Below are 14364 nucleotides of genomic sequence, written 5' to 3' on the forward strand. Positions count from 1 at the left end.
TTTAATTTAACTCTAAGTTGTACTTCTGAAGATGGCATAAGAAGGCGAAACAATTATAAAGTTATAGAAAGAAATATTATATTGTGGAAATTAATATCGGTTCATGTTAATTCTCCATGATATATCGGGAACAAAAGATAATATCGATTTCGTTTAGGTATCGATTGGAGCATATTAACAGTCATCATTATAAGGTCGTCAGTCCTAAGATTGGTGAAACACTCACCTACACTCCTGCCTATCCTGAGCTAATTTTTGCATTTCCCTAAAACTAGAACAACCCAAATCCTTAACTATTTGTGAAGAGTAATTTAATCTAGGTCTACCTCTACCCCTCCTAACTCCCGTTTCTGCCTCTAATATGTCTCTGACTAGACCTTCATGTCTGAGGAGGTGTCCTACTAACCTAACTCTCTTATTTCTTATTGACTTCCATAGAGTCCTCTGTTCTCCTATTATTTCTAATACCACCTTCTCTATTCACGGCATCCTCATCATTCGCCTGTAACACATTTCGAAAGTTTCTAACTTTTTCTTCTCCGCCGCGCCCACTGTCCATGTTTCGCACCCGTAAAGCGCCGCTCTCCAAACATACACCTTTAACAATATTAACAGTAATAGGATTTAATAGATGAAAAAGCAAATTAAATTATTTTGTTACTCTGTATCTGTTGAGAAGTTGGTCATGTATACTTTTAGAACTGCACATTGTTATATATAGATTTAACTGAAAGTGTCTATATTTTAGTTCAACGCATTTGTTGTTTTAATATCAATAATTATTTGAATGTTTCAAAGTAAATAAAAAATTAGGAGCGGCAATAATAAAGGTTTTTAATTTCTCCACAATTTTTATTTGAAACTTTTCTTTCCAAAAACCATACCTTGCCTTTTAGGTCTAAAAACCTGATTTTTGCCAACTTTGGACCTCCCCATTTGTTAACGCACATATCTTCGAAGTATAAAAATATACAGGAATGTTTAACTTTAACTCGGCTACAAGCAACAGCTACTGTCCGGTAACAAGTTTATGTCGGGAAAGTTCTCTACCGAACTTATTTGTAGAATAGTTATTGGTACCGGAAACACCAGTAAGCATACAGGAATACGCACATTAAAAGAAATGTTCGAAATTATAGCCGCGTCCTAGAAGACAGACTTGCAGACGTCTATAAAAATTATTTCCCACTCGGGCCTTCACCCTGCTTTCACACAGACGGTTTTCTAACGGCAACCATGCCGTTCCGTGCCGCAATTTCATTTTGTTTGTTTTGATACGTGACCAAAATAGACGAAAAAAAAAAACGGATGTTGTTACTAATGATATGGCATAATCGCTGAAAAACACAAAAAACAAGAAGATTTTGGATTCATCCACTACTTGAAAATAGACGATTGATGGGTGAATTTGTAACATTATTTCATGAGCTACGAGAAGATAGCTCCAAATTTTTTAATTATTTACAAAATGTTTANACAGTAATAGGATTTAATAGATGAAAAAGCAAATTAAATTATTTTGTTACTCTGTATCTGTTGAGAAGTTGGTCATGTATACTTTTAGAACTGCACATTGTTATATATAGATTTAAATCAGTGATAAAAAGTGAATCAATTTTTTCTCGTCTATTTGCTTGGTTTCGGCTTTGAAGCGAGGTCAAGAAAAATCGTTCTGTATTTACTAACGGAAAATAACTAAAAAAAATACCTTTCTAATGGTCCAAAATTCTTTGAAGTATTTTTTTTAATATATAGTTACTTAATAATTATTTTTTCTATTTAAGATTCCACCTAAATAAAGGCTAAATAATAAAATCGTCGTATGTACATAGGTATATGTGCTAAGCGACAAGGGGACCCAGTGTTAGAAGGTACGCAATTCAGCTAATAGCAACACGTTGTGGTTATTACTATTCTGCCGTACCAGGTCGTGTCGTGTTACAACATAAAATCACGCAGGTTGTAATAATAACTTGAATAATTAGTGATTACAATGATTTACGTAGAACGTACCAAGTAGAGTTTATTATACTATTTCTAGTCAGGGAAAGTATTTAACATTATAGAAAGGGGAATTAATAGTTTCGTTTCTTGCTTATTAAATTCGAAAAAATGTTAACGACTATTTGCCTGACTATTCTCACATCCACGATCAACTTTATTTCATGAACTTATTAACCTTGTGGCTCACAGTCGGTTTTGAAGGCTATTTGTTACATACAATGGGGATCAATTCGAATTATTTTACTTCTTACAGAAGTCAAATGGAAATAGGTTGAGGTGTGGATATACAAAATCCAATAAGAAAAACCTGACAGAAATAGAACAAAGAAATTCGAAGTGGTCACTGTTTTTGCTGGATCTCATAAGCGTGTCGCAGAGTTTCGACAGGACACAGACCTACTCTATCTGCTGCCTTAACATAGCGCGTTTTATGAAATACTGCAAGTGGCACGGTAAACGCCATCTGTAGTACAATGCTACATTTAGTGGAATTTATTATGCTAAACTAGGTCCATTTAGATAGATGGATATCTATTTGCTGAACTGAATCCACACGTAGCTCACTACTACGTAATAGACACGTTACCAGAATCAAGGAAATTATAAATGGTCAGTGTGTTCTATCGAAACTGCCAGACGCGGATCGCGATTTCGATTTTGTCGGATATCACCAGCGCGTCGCAGACAGTTTTGACAGTACACAAACTACTCTATCTGCTGCCTTAACACAGCGCGTTTTATGAAATTCTGCCAATGGCGCGTTAAACGCCATCTGTAGTACAATGCTACATTTAGTGCAATTAATTTACCATGGACCTAAATGTAGTGTTGTACTACAGATGGCGTTTACTGCGCCATTTGTAGGATCTCATTGACTGAAATAGCTTGGCATTTGGATGTTTCACGCCCTCCGATGCGCAGTGGATGCAATTGCTTTTGTGGTTGGGAAAGTCAGTTCGGTTCTGATGCTTTCATATAGATATGCTGGTAAAACGTAAACTCGCCTGTTACTGTCAGAAAATAAAAACACCAGAAACTTCAACTACATTAATACTTGCCTGCAATTAAAAAGGCCCCACTTTTACTTTTATTGAGTTTAATAAAACATCTTCCACATTCTTTAAGCAAACGTTTTGATAATTTCTGTATAAGGCAAATTTTTAAAAGAAATTTGATAAATGTAGAAATTTATACCTAATACTGGTTAAGTTTTTAAGAGAAGTTGAAAAAGGTAGGTTATACTTAATATTGTTCAGTTATTTAAATTCTGTATAACTAAGCCATTGTTATTTTTTATCCTTCTTAAAAAACTTTTTTGTTGAATCTCTGGTTTTTCTAATTCTAATTAAATTTTGAACTGACAAGATTCCATTGTTAAAGAACTGTCACGTAATAAAGCACCTTCCTCACTACTAACTAAATTTATTTAATTATTTGCTTTCTAATTAATACCACTATGTTTAATTAATATCTATTTTTCTACTGCGTCACACACTTTGTCACTTCATCGCTCTTTCTGCTTCGTTTTGTATTAATTAACTCTAGCAACCTCGCGGCAGCTATTTATACCTTGTACTAGGAAGATCCAGAATGTGACGTATAGAAAATCTAATCTTCTATATCACTATGCATGTTGGGTTGCATACATGTGACACTGTATGTTGGGTTGCCTACGTACATGTATACGTTAGTTTTAAAAAATCGGTTGTCTGTAAAGTCGGTTTACTGACGATAGTTGAACGTGACAACGTCATAACAAAATACTGATGGAATGGTTTCATTTTTCAAAAGAAAATTTTATTTTTATTTGTTTGATAGATATTTTGTATGGATATAGAGGAGGTAAATGGAAATGTATTATTGTATAGCAGCTGTCCACACGGACGCATCGCTCACTCAAGTAGGAGAGAGACAGATGTCGAACGCTGCCGAACGCGGAGGCCGATTGTGCCTCTTTGTCCCTCGTTCCGCGCTCTCGCTTGCACTTCAAGCCTTAAATGGAACGCCTCAGAGCGAGGTAACGCCGCATGAGTCATGTTTTTTCGTGCATGCAGCCGGCTCCATAGAATTATAAGACGTTGTCACGTCAAAAAACTGTCATTCATAAGCAAGGTTTTTTGGAGAAACAAATGTAATTAATTACCAGAAGAAGTGTACCCGTTTTGCCAATATCAATTAGTATATAACGAAGAAAAGTACCCAAGAACATTTGAACAGGTAATAGGTATACATGTCTATATTACTATTTGACAACTGTTTTGACCTAGTCGGCAATTTTCAAGAGTGTTTACAAACATCTATAAATCACAAAATGGAAATATTCTCTAACGTTCATTTGTGTAATCCACAACGCCCATTAGTTCTTAAAGTCAACTTTTTGGAGAAGAGACGTTCAACGCTTTTATATAAAACATCCTTTTACATGGTCCATGGTTTCTGATCGGCCAGTTCTGAGAGCTTTAGTATACGCACTATACAGTTGCATGTTGAAGGTAACAATTGAGCTAAATTTATCTTTCTTCAGTGTACTGCGCGATGCGCGTTTCTATTGCTAACTTCCGTCCGTTTATTCGAGTATTTCCTCAACTTATGCGCGTCTCCTACAGCTCGTTCCGAGTATACGCCGCTTGTATCACAAAGAGCAGTTTAACCCACTTAAAGCATAACGAGCTATTCATGACAATACCCACAAGGGTGGTAAGGACATATTAGACCAACTGGTTTTATTATTGTTTACCCTTTTGTAGTTTCTATCACCATCGCAGTACTGTACTATAGAATTAAGAAAAAAAAACCTTTGGGTGTTTTATTCTCGTCTTCTACTAATGATAAGACTTACTAAATGAAGACAGAAGAGAGTGAAAGATTGTTTGTGGAATATTACTGATGTCCCAGCATTTATGACCACAAAAAAGCTTAGACTATGGTTCGTCTAGACTAGAAATCTAACCCTGTCCCCCACCAAATTCTAACGAATGATTCAAACCTCTAGGCCTTGCCGGTCGGTGTACTACAGAATGCTATCTCCAGACACCAGAGCAAATAAACCGCTCATCCATCAAAGTAAACCACATTTATCCAACATGCGGAATTTGACTATTATCACTATGAGTCCAACCTTAGAATGTCTGGGTTATCAGAAAGATTTCCCGCGTAGTACTAACCTGGATCACTGTCGGTCGTGCTATTCCAATTCCGTGCGCTGAGTGTAAGAGACGAGGAAACTTTCGTGAGCTCCTCCCATGCATCTTTACTAAGACTCCGGTCGCTTCTCATATTAAATGGGATCGGGTGCGGTCGTGTGTGATCTGCTTGCAGGGGTCGCTTCGGATTTTAGGGTTCGATTCTAAGCATCTTACTTGCATACGTTGTACAGCTAGCGATTTGGCTATCGCGTCAGGTATTCCACCTACCATAACACTTACCCGCACCTTTCTCGGCTCTTTGGCTGCTTAGTGGACAATGCGAACATAGGCCAATATATACGACTAGAAGCTGGAAATCAATCATTTCTCTTCGAAACGAGATTGGCCGCTCTATGTCCTTATGATATTCAATGAACTTTGAAATAAGTATCGGAGTCTTTTTAAGTACCTCAAAAATAGAACCTTAATGACAGAAAAGATTTGGTGATGTGCCTCATTCAGTGAAATTATGCAAAATAGGCTGATTGTAGTTTTAATTGCTTGATATCTAGCTGCTGATTTGATTTGAAATGGTAAATGAATGGTAGAATAATATAACGTTACCATAGTTGTACATGTCTATTACATTCATATAGTGTCACGTGTAGGAAACTTACAATGCATAAAGAAGCGTCAAGCGTGACCTACAGTGAACTGCTGAGATTACGGTGATACACTAAGGAATGCAAGCATTCTCTAAAATCTATATTTTGGAATGGAATCTTTCTAAATCATGTCCAGCCCATATAAACAGTTGCCGCTATGTTGAAAGAAGAAGAAAGAAGTTACGAGGCGATAAAGGACGAAATACAAAGGGTAGAGAAGCGATTCAGTGGGCGATATAGCACTAAGTAAGTGAATAACTATTCATAGATCTTGAGGATTATTTAAAATTAAAATCTGTTAAACAAAACTTTAACACCCGTCAAAGGCTTTCAATCGCAGTTGTTTATTTTAGATCGCAATTAGTATTGGTAACATTTATAGTTTTCACAATTTTTTTGATACGAACTTGCAATTCCTAAGATATCATTATCATCATGAGGTCGTCAGTCCTAAGATTGGTTGGACACGAACCTCCACTCTTTCCTATCCTGAGCTAAACTTCACATTTCGCTAAAACTACTATAGAACAAGCCACATCCTTAAGTACTTGCGAACAGTAATCTAATCTAGGTTGAATCGATGAAGCTTTCAAGTAATGTAACTCCATATTTAAAAATAAATTAAAAATACTTGGAGTTTACAAATAATTTATTATAACCACTATAATTATTTTCTATAATCTTCTGTATCTTCACCACCTGAAGAAGGCACAGTGTGTCGAAATAATTATAGTGGTTATAATAAATTATTTGTAAACTCCAAGTATTTTTAATTTATTTCTAATCTAGGTCTATCTCTACCCCTCCCAATTCCCGTTTCTGCCTCTAATATGTCTCTCTATTGACTTCCATAGAGTCGCCTGTTCTCTTACCTTTTCTAATACCTCTTCATTTCTAACTTTCTCTATCCACGGTATCATCATCATTCGCCTGTAGCACCACATTTCGAACGATTCTAACCTTTTCCGCCGCGTCCACTGTCCATGTTTACATAAAATTTTAACAACCTTTTTCGAATTTTTAAATTAACCGTTCGAGAGCATAGAAGTGACTTCTTTTTATTGAAAGCGACTCGACCCTGTGCTATCCTCTGCTTGATATCCCTTTCCAAGATACCTCAAATCGGCCACTTCTTCCAATTTTTCTTCTCCTATCTTTATATTCGCTCTTTCCCTAATTCTTTTTCCTTTGAATACCTGAACATATATTACTTGTTTTGAGATTTTGGGTAAGTTTTTATGATAGCACCTGATAAAAAACATTTTTGGGGATTCAGCTTTTAACAGTTTACGCTGTTTTTTACAAATCATTTAAAATCCATGGCCGTCATCACAAACCTGTAAACCTAAACATTTTACAAAAATAAACAGGTATTTCCGAGTTCTATTCAATCAAGGGCTAAATTGGGATCAATTTTTTATGAAAAAGAAAAAATGGGTGGGAATTTGCCGAGTATTTCGATTTAAACAAAAATAGAGAAGAGTTCGATGTATCACTAAAAAACTTAAAGAATAATAAGACGCCAGGCATAGATGGGATACAGGCGGAAATTCTAAAACATGCAAGAGGTTGAAGATCGTATGTCTAAGCTGGTTAGTCACATTTACGAGACGGGGAAAGTCCCAGAGGATTATAAACGGACCGTGGTAGTAACCATACCTAAAAAGAGAGACGCGGAAAGGTACGAGACATTTAGAACAATTAGCTGGACTTCCCATGCGTCAAAAATCAACAAGAATTGTACATAGGAAGATGGAAAAGGGGCGGAAGAACTATTAGGGGAGGATCAATTTGGGTTTAGAAGAAATAGAGGAACGCGGGAGGCCATCCTAGCTTTACGGGTAACAATAGAGAAAAGAATAGAAAAAGGAAAGAGTGCGTACATAGGATTTGTAGACATAGAAAAAGCTTTTGACAATGTTAAATTTGACAAGATGTTTAATATTCTTAAAAATGTAGGGATGAGTTACAGAGATAGAAGAGTGGTACTCAGTTTGCATAAAGAGCAACAGGCAGTTATAATAAAACTGAGGCTGCAACATAGAGAAGTACATATTAGGAAGGAAATGAGACAGGAATGTACACTGTCACCGCTACTTTTTAATCTATACATCGAAGACAGGATCAACATCATTAAAGACAGTACAACTGTAGGGATAGATATACAGGGGAAAAAGATTAGTATGCTTAGATTTGCAGATGGTATAGCAATATTAGTATCTAGCAAGGAGCAGAAAAGTAAATAATAGTTCAACAAAATGACTGGTATGCAAAGGAAGAATAAGTAGGGAAAGGGCGAATATAAAGATAGGAGTTGAAAAATTAGAAGAAGTGGCTGACTTTAGGTATCCGGGAAGTCAGATAATTCAGGACGGAAGCAGAGGATAGCCTAGGGTCGAGTCGCCTTCAATAAAACGAAGGCACTTCTTTGCTCGCGAATGGTTAATTGAGAAATTCGAAAGAGGTTGTTAAAGGTGTATGTTTGGAGCGCGGCGCTGTACGAATGCGAAACACGGACATGGGCGCTGCAAAAACGTTAGGAGCGTTCGAAATGTGTGTTTTTTTTTTTTGTTTTCGTGGAAGAGGGGAAATTTTCAAAAGACACCCAGCCGTCCGCACGACTGAGTAGTGTCGGATTCCCGAGGAAGGTGTCCTCGGACCTACCGACTAAAACCCCTCTACCTCAGGCCGTTCTAGGACCTATCGGTTCAGGTCCTCTTCAGCCGTGTGTTTTCTGTTTTAGGTGATTGTCTAAATGTGGTGTTACAGGTGGATAGAGAAGGTTAGAAATGAAGAGGTATTAGAAACAACAAGGAGGTAAGAGAACTCTATGGAAGTCAATAAGAAATAAGCGAGATAGTTTAGTAGGATACCTTCGCAGGCATGAAGGGCTAGTCAGAAACATATTAGAGGCAGAAACGAGAGTTAGGAGGGGTAGAGGTAGACCTTCATTGGATTACTGTTTGCTAATGGTTAAGATTGTGGGTTGTTCTAGTTTTAGGGAAATGCGAAGGTTAGCTCAGGATAGGAAAGAGTGGAGATGCGTCTTAGGACTGACGACCTTATGGCGATGATGATCGAATTTATATAGAAATGCATTTGAACATAACAATTTATTGTATGCAAGCAAAAGCTAGTAGATACCTTATATTTCCTTTGTGTACGTGTCATTTTTTATAATTTGTTAATTTAATACATGGATATGTGTTGTAATTCACCTCGCATTATGCTCACATCAAATTAACTTAATTTTTCTCCTTAGAACAGTATTAATTTTCGGCGGTAACATAATACTCCTTCGGATCTAAGTGGTACCTGACACGCTACATGATCGATAAGATGCCCTGTGCGACATGTGTCGGTTTTTTTGTTATTGGGAAGGTAAAATGAACAATAAATAGACCGGCTGTTATGTTTTTCTTTTTCAACAAGTTATTGATCCTGTTTTGAATAAACGTATGTGTCAATGTGGAATACGGCTGCTTTTTATTCATTTTCCTTTCATTTCATAATAACAAAAGAAAAAGTTTCTTTTGAACGAATGCATAGTGTTGTTTTAATAAAAAGCAACGGCAAGATAAATACCCGGAAAAGTATTGAAAAGGGTACAGTTCAAATAATGCCTGAAGAAGTCTTTGTATCTAAAATTAGTTCTTGTGCGTAAAAGACCTTTAGGCACTATTAGTTAGGAACATATTTGCGAAATACTAGAACATTTACAGTAGGTTTTGAAAGAAGACCAAGCGGCATTTCCTAGAGGTTTAGATCATTATTTTAGCATTTGGGAGTTCGGGTTTTTCTGTGGTTTTCATGGATCACTTAGGTAAACGCTGAGGCAGTAATATTCAAAATGTAATCTTTAGTTCTCTTCTGTCTTCATTTTGCCTGTCTCATCTTTCTCACCCGAACCACCAGCCATCCGTTCCCACTATTCCTAGAAGCCCTACCTTCCGGCGTAGCCCGGAGAGACTTCCCGCCCACCAGCATTAATAGCTGGTGGGAATGAAACACCCAAAAATAATTTTTTCTTTTATTGAATTAAGTTGATATCATTAGACGTTCAAATGGTCAGCTAGTTGTAGAGTATCGTAATTTCAGATGAGATAACTGCACCGAATTACATTACATAACTACCTACACAGGAAGCATAGATACTAGCACATTCTCTATTCTTTAGTAAAAGGTAGTAGATTTATTCTATAGTAAAAAGCTTTTATTTTGTTTTCATACATCTTTGGTTTTAAAAAAACTTTAGTTGAAGTGGGAACCGTACATGAGCGCAAAAGAAAAAGATTTTTGAATTCGGCCTATGTTTCGAGGTATCACTGAAAAAAGATTTGCAAGCGTTCGAGCTAGGGCGTTGAGAGTAAAATTTTAGTAGGAAACGGAAGCTGTGCAGAGCCAATATTGGACAGTCTGTACTACTTCTTGTAAGAAATGCAACATACACAGTAGCAAAGAAGGCCACGCCTTTTAAATGGCACGTTCTTAGTGATGAGCAAAATTGGTCTTGGACTTGCAGTCTTCGTCTTGGTCTTGATCCTGAAGTCTTTGTTTTTGGAAAATGCAAGACCAACACTGTCTTTATACTGGGTAGACCAATACCAACACCAAACGAATAATATCAAGATTAAAACAAAGGCCTAATATGCAAGACCAAAACCAAATGTGCAAGACGAAGACCAAATACGCAAGCCTAGACGAAAAGTTATTACTTCCCGTGGATTTATGATTTAAACTATTTGAAGTAAATTTAAAATATTATTTTCCTGGAACAAAATACCCGCAGGAATGTCCTTGAAGTAAGTGTTCTTTGCTCGTATGTCTGGATAACACATGGTTGAAATATAGAGACAAACTAATCTTTTTTCGATACCTTTACTTCTTTCAAATAACTTTTTTGACGTGACAACGTTTTATAATTCGATGGAGCCGGCTGCACACACGAAAAAACATGACTCATGCAGCGTTACCGCGCTCTGAGGCGTTCCATTTAAGGCTTGAAGTGCAAGGGAGAGCGCGGAACGAGCGACAAAGAGGCAGAATCGGCCTCCGCGTTCGACATCTGTCTCTCTCCTACTTGAGTGAGCGATGCGTCCGCGTGGACAGCTGCTATACAATAATACATTTCCATTTACCTCCTTCTCTATATCCATACAAAATATCTATCAAACAAATAAAATTAAAATTTTCTTTTGAAAAATGAAACCATTCCATCAGTATTTTCTTATGACGTTGTCACGTTCAACTATCGTCAGCAAAACCGACTTTACAGACAACCGATTTTTTATCTGGAGTTAGATGACATCCTAGAAAATTCAGTGGCTTCTTCTAGCTATTTATCTTTAAAGTTTATGTTGTCCTTATCCTTTCGCTTCTCCTGCATATCAAAATTTTGTTTACATTCATTCCGTACTCTTCTGTCAATATTATTTAAGGAAGTCGCCTCCTCCTTGCTATGTAGCGTAGGAAGTGCCTCCGTAGATAGAAGCAGGAGACGAATAAATCTAAAGAAATCATTATCAATATGTCAAAGTACAAACGGTCGTCAACATGAAATTGGAAATCCTAATAGCAGAAATCTCTTTGAATTGATCATTGCTCGGATTAGTATTCAAGTAAGATATTCTTTGATAGGGAATTGGTAGCTCATCTGATACAAAAGCTATTAGTCTAACTAACTAGTCAATCGCAAACCCGGGAATATAATAAGGACACAGGACTAGGACACTATGTTTTGATTAATTTCTTATGACAAAGAAGGAGACAGGATTTATCATTATTGCTTCTGCTTTTATAAATTGATTTTTAAGCTACTCTAATTTTCTGTAGTAATTTTATCTTATTTCATAACAATATATAGGGGAAGTACGGACAAAATGACAGGGTGTTTTGATTTTGAATCATATATCTTTATTTATTGTAATTATAATCAGTCTCATACATTGACAATCATCTTAGGTTCATTGACTACTAATAATACAGTCTCTTAATTGAATAGGAACTATATCAAATTAAATATTAAGAAATAAATGGACGAATCAAAAAACACTAAATATGGGTATAATGATGTACCAAAATTTTAAGAACAAAGTTCGCAAATAAGTCTTTTAGGCTTCTTTGAGAAAACAACTTGACCAGCTTTCTCCTGGCTTAGACCGCGAATAAAGATTATTGCAATAAATGTGGGGACAGACTTCTTCATCCTCATTTTCGGCAGCAAATTCTTCATTATAGGAGCTAGAATCGATAGTTTGAGCAAATTGACGCTGCCTCTTTGGTATCTGTCTTTTTTCTGCAGCTTTAATCTCAGTGCTTTTAGAACTAGGATTTTCCTATTATGTTTGCCATCATCAAAAGGCACTTTTTTTATCTCTCTTCTTTTTGGTGAATCTTTTGGTCTATTTTTTGCTTCTTCTATATTTGGAGTTGAAGTTAAAGGCCTATGTCCTTTGACAGGTTTGAGTTTCCTTATTCCTTGGCCTCGAACGAATTGCTCCTGCGGCACTGGCGAAATTATTGCAACTGTAAGAGATTCCTTCACATCTGGTACTAAATCTGCATTCTCAGAAACACGTCCTATCACATCGGTACGATGTAGTTACTCTACTACGACACACTATGCCGTTTTGTCCAGCGTATAGATATGTCATTTTGCCCAAATGTACACAACAAACATTATAAATCATTTTTAATTAAGATGCCCTGTGCGACATGTGTCGGTTTTTTTAAGTTTATATCATAAGTCTTCAATTTTAGTAAATACAATATACAAATATAACACAAAACTCACCAAAAATCCAAATAAATCCATAAATAAAATAAATTTTTATGGACACGAAACACGTTCCCACTCGTAACTTCAAAGAGACTGACCCAATCGCGTTGGGTTTCTTGCAGGATTGTAAAAATGACCCCCGTCACGTGTTGTTATGTTCGTGACCTCGCTACAGCCCGCCAAATTTTAAATAAACCCTCTATGTCGTTTTGTCCATATATGCCATTTTGTCCGTGTTTCCCCTACTTGTAATCTTAAAATTTGTAAGTACTGATTGAAGTTTTTACATGATCTAGTGATCTTATGTTTAATCAATAATAATATGTCGTGATATTGAGCTTTTTTTACATAAATAATCATTTTATAAATTTTACGTATTTGCCATCATTTCCCACTGAGATTTTTTAACTTGAGCACCATTTCCGTATGTTAGATAAGACAGCTGTTGTAGTTTTCACAGTCTTCATACTTCCTTAGTAAAGGAATTAATGGGGTAAGCAGTACATAATGAATAATTAACAACTTATACTAAAAACGGTTCTTTTCCTAGTATAATTTAAATATTAAAACAGAAAATGTTACCTACATAAAAGACTATGAACAAAGAAGTTCTGTGAACCAGAGCGCAACATATTTTACCTTCAAGGGAATTCTATATAAGGAATCACCTGTGGGAACTTAACGATTTCAGGTAAGTGAGGGGTTTTATTATTTGGTCAAAAGCTGAAGACATACAGGCGACTCTACACTAGATCCACCATTTCAAATGAACATGGAACTTTCGCATTACGTCAATATTTGACACCATTATGAAATTATGTAGACCGATCTCTGAAGTTTATTATTTGTTAGGATCCTAGACCAGTGTCATTATGGAATGAAGTAATGGAGGTAGCAGACTGGGTGAATTTTTGTGTTAGCGGGCAGATCAAGGATCGAAAACGCGTTGGTACGCTGCGCGATGAGCGACCACGCATCTACTTCAGTATTGTCAGTTGTTAAACATAAAATATAAACGAAATCGCCTGGCATATGCATCAAATCGGATGCGCACTGCTTTAGTGCGCAACGTCCGAATGAACAGTACTTGGTAGCTCTCATACGGATCGCGAAACATTTCTTATAATACCTAGTAGATGTCACGGCGACAATTTAAAATCGTTGAATGCGAGTGGCCAGTTTCGGACGTCACATTGTCGATTTTGATTTGTTCTTCTTGGTTCTCCCAAATTTAATGTCAAAGATCTCTGCAAGTAGCAAACGACGATGATTCATTCAACTTGCAACATTCGAGCTATTTGAACCTTGCGATACAATTTTAGTTTAAATGATTTTTTGTTATTTGAATGTTCGGAAATGAAGAGTAGTGTTTTGAAAATGGGAATGGACTAGAATAATAAAAACTGCAAATAGATCATTATAACAAGTACCGGGAAAGTTATAAACAAAGCTTGCACGATGTAAACCAAAAGCACTTAAAAAAAATATAGTCTAACATCAAATCATGAGAATGTGAAGCATTAATAAATATTGAGAAACAATGTAGGCGATGACATTTTCAATTTTTAATAGCGGTTAATGTGAAATATTAATGTGAAAATTAATTTTCTATTTTCCATCCAATGAGGGAAAATTTTTGTTGCTGTTGTCACACTTCCGCCGGGAATCGAATCCGAAATGTCATAGTGTTTCATATATTTAGTATATATAGGGTGTCCCAGTTATAATAATTAATATTTATACCAGAGATTCCTACGGACATTTGGAACATAAAATGTTATAACACTTTTGA

General features: G+C 36.2%; 1 long non-coding RNA gene across 1 annotated transcript; it reads left to right on the top strand.

Annotated features, from left to right (window-relative positions):
• Positions 1-12904: 12904 nt before the first annotated feature.
• LOC108741956 lies at positions 12905-14079 on the top strand. The gene is made up of 3 exons (XR_001938597.1): positions 12905-13065; positions 13123-13263; positions 13425-14079. It is a non-coding gene; the product is annotated as an uncharacterized LOC108741956 (long non-coding RNA).
• The last annotated feature ends 285 nt before the right edge of the window (positions 14080-14364 follow it).

Source organism: Agrilus planipennis, unplaced genomic scaffold (assembly GCF_000699045.2).
Source record: "Agrilus planipennis isolate EAB-ADULT unplaced genomic scaffold, Apla_2.0 scaffold315, whole genome shotgun sequence".
Taxonomy (NCBI): domain Eukaryota; kingdom Metazoa; phylum Arthropoda; class Insecta; order Coleoptera; family Buprestidae; genus Agrilus; species Agrilus planipennis.